The sequence below is a fragment of the Cervus elaphus genome, chromosome X (assembly GCF_910594005.1).
Source record: "Cervus elaphus chromosome X, mCerEla1.1, whole genome shotgun sequence".
Classification (NCBI taxonomy): Eukaryota; Metazoa; Chordata; class Mammalia; order Artiodactyla; family Cervidae; genus Cervus; species Cervus elaphus.
The window spans coordinates 176,326,882-176,330,585 of record NC_057848.1 but is presented as its reverse complement, the minus strand read 5'-3'; positions in this window follow the sequence as shown (position 1 = coordinate 176,330,585).

Sequence of the window (3,704 nt, the reverse complement as noted above, 5' to 3'; positions counted from 1 at the left end):
ATGTGGAGTGGAAGCTTCTCTTCCTTGCAGTGTGGGGTTTTTCATTGTGGTGTCTTCTCTTGTCCTCCAGCATGGACTCAACACTTGTGGCTCCCAGACTTGGTTGCTCCAGGCGACATGTGGGATCTTCGCGGAGCAGCCCCGTGTCTCCTGCATGGGCAGGCGGATTCTTTATTTTTTTTTTTTAACAGAATACCATTTATTATTGATGGTTTTAATTAAGTTAGTGAAGCTAAAGAGAAAATTAGGCATAATTTATGTATTTGATAGCTTAGTGCAAGTTAGCTTTACGTTTAGATCCATCATTTTGAAGTAACCAATCAGTTCAGTTCAGTCGCTCAGTCGTGTCCCAGTCTTTGCGACCCCCATGGACTGCAGCACACCAGGCTTCCCTGTCCATCACCAACTCCCGGACTTTACTCAAACCCCTGTCCACTGAGTTGTTGTCACCAGTGTTATACATATTTGTATATGTCTATACACATTTGATGGATATATTGCTCATTATTCCAAACATACTTTCTAGGTTCTAATGTTTATTTGCAAAACATCTTGGTATTTATAGACAATAGCTATTCATTTCCATGATAGAGTTTTACAAATGATCTTTAAATTTAGTACTTTTTTGGTCATGGGAGTATTCTGATATATGGTTGTCAAATAATAATAATGATGTTTGCTCTACATTTTTAAAGAAAGCACAGCAATTGACTTCCTCCATCAAGCACTCAGTTTAGATCATTGTGGTTGGCAGGCGGATTCTTAACTGCAGAGCTACCAGGGAAGCCCAGTGATGGCTTTAACCATGAGCTGTGCGCATTGAGGAATGCTGGCTTGTTCTGTGAGGATCAGACGTCCTGCTCTGGTCATCTGTTTGGGGAACCAGCCACGTGTATCACAGAGCAGCCTGCAGTGGATGACTGAGTCATAGGACCCTGAGACGCAGACACCCTGGATCCTTCCAGTCCCGCTTGGAACAACCCCACCAAACTCCCTTCCGGGGCCCTGGCTCTGAATGCAGAAAGGCCAGGCTTCTCTCTGTGTCCTGCTCACTGTAAGCCGTGACGTGCTTTTTCCTTCTGTCTCGGCATCCCTGACGGCACATCCCATTACTCACCAAGGGGTGGGGGGGCTGGCCTGGTAAAGGGACTCAAGGCAGAGGCCTCCGGCTTTTGTGTGCCTGCGGTATTCACCAGGAGACCACGTGCTGAGTGAGGAAGACTGAGCTAGTGCAGGTGATGCAAGACCAGCTGAGCTATTTCAGGTCCTGAAAGATGATGCTGCGAAAATGCTACACTCAATATGCCAGCACACCTGGAAAACTCAGCAGTGGCCACAGGACTGGAAAAGCTCAGTTTTCATTCCACTCCCTAAGAAAGGCAATGCCAAAGAGTGCTCAAACTACCGCACAGTGGCACTCATCTCACACGCTAGCAAAGTGATGCTCAAAATTCTCCAAGCCAGGTGTCAACAGTACATGAACCGTGAACTTCCAGATGTTCAAGCTGGTTTTAGAAAAGGCAGAGGAACCAGAGGTCAAATTGCCAGTATCCATTGGCTCATCAAAAAAGCAAGAGAGTTCCAGAAAAAACATCTACTTCTTTATTGACTATGCCAAAGCCTTTGTGTGGATCACAACCAACTAGAAAATTCTGAAAGAGATGGGAATACCACACCACCCGACCAGCATCCTGAGAAATCTGTAGGCAGGTCAAGAAGCAACAGTTAGAACTGGACATGGAACAACAGACTGGTTCCAAATATGAAAAGGAGTACGTCAAGGCTGTATATTGTCACCCTGCTTATTTAACTTATATGCAGAGTACATCATGAGAAACGCTGGGCTGGAAGAAGCACAAGCTGGAATCAAGATTGCCAGGAGAAATGTCAATAACCTCAGATATGCAGATGACACCACCCTTATGGCAGAAAGTGAAGGTGAGATTAAAAAAAGCCTCTTGATGAAAGTGAAAGAGGAGAGTGAAAAAGTTGGATTAAAGCTCAATATTCAGAAAACTAAGATCATGGCATCTGGTCCCATCACTTCATGGCAAATAGATGAGGAATCAGTGGAAACAGTGAGAGACTTTATTTTTTTGGGCTCCAAAATCACTGCAGACGGTGACTGCAGCCATGCAATTAAAAGATGCTTGCTCCTTGGAAGAAAAGTTATGACCAACCTATCCTAAAATAAATCTAGACAGTGGGTGGCAAAAATGAAGTCCCTATGGAGTGACTCAGCTGCTAGCTCCAGATACCTAAGAAGTCTCCGTGATTACTTTTCAGCTGACTTGTACCTATCTGTAAATGTCATAATTTCCAGGAAAACATCATGGTCTTAATAACCCACCTTTCTGGAATGAAAATGAAAGCGGTATGAGGAAAGATACTTCTGGGTGACTGTTGGAACATTTTATGCTTCAATGATTGAGTTAACAGTCTCCTATTTAGTCTTTTTTTTCTCCTGACCATTTAAGTAAAATACTGAGAACATTTAAGAATGGCTCTCTCCATCATTTGTGTGAGTGCTAAGTACACAGAACAAAATGAAAATGAAGAAAGATATATGTCTGCAGATATGGAAGATATACAATGTGTACATTCCTATGTGTACAAATATATGCTGTTACTTAATAGAGCCTTTTAAATAAATCTCTCACTTTAATGCTTTTAGCAGTGTGCATGTTTGTTTCCTTCTTTGATTTAATTATCTTTACCAAAACTGAACTAATTAAACTGAGTTTCAAGAATTTTAGCAAGGAGAAGGAAAGGGAGAGACAGAGTCAAATGAATCATAGTGTTGCTTTATAAATAGTTCTCTGTAAGGACGATACAAAGGAAGCAACAGAAAAAGAAAAACTGGATCATAAAAAATTGCACTAAAGTCTGAAATAGATACAGGATGGATGTAGGATAGATACCCATGAACCCTGACACTTGGCCAAGCATGGATAATTGAACCTCATATCAAAAATTCTTAAAGTCACATTGAATAATGCAATAATTACAAGTACGATGGTGAGTACGTATTATAGGCAGAGAATGAAAATAACACAAGGATGTATGTACACTGCATAAAACAGTAAAACTCTATATATATGTCTGTTAGTCGCTCAGTCATGTCTGACTCTTTGAACCCCATGGACTGTAGCTTTTCAGGCTCCTCTGTCCATGGGATTCTCCAGGCAAGAACACTGGAGTGGGTTGCCATTCCCTTCTCCAGGGGATCTTCCCAAGTCAGGGGTCAAACCTGGGTCTCTCGAGTTGCAGGCAGATTCCTTACCATCTGAGCCACTAAGGAAGCCCTAAAACTGTACATGGTTGAGTTTAAAATACATTGTTTGGACTTACCCATCAAGATAAATATATAAGTAAACATTGTTCTAGATGTCTTTCAGCTCCTTAAAAAAAAAAAAAAAATCACGCTTTTGAATGCAAATATATTGATCTTATTTCCTGGAAATAAAACCTGAACACTGGGTTGTAAACGCCTACCAATATTCCTTATACATATAAAATCATCATTTCTTACTCCAAGTGCTTGTTTTAAAGTTAAGAGGTCCTATTTATAAAATGGCTGGGGATGACGCGTTATTTACAGAGCACTAAAACAGAAGTTATTTTGTACGTTGCGTGAACAATCAACATTATAGCATGAATATAGGATATTAAATGGAATTTTTTCCCTTTTCTTTCTTATGTAG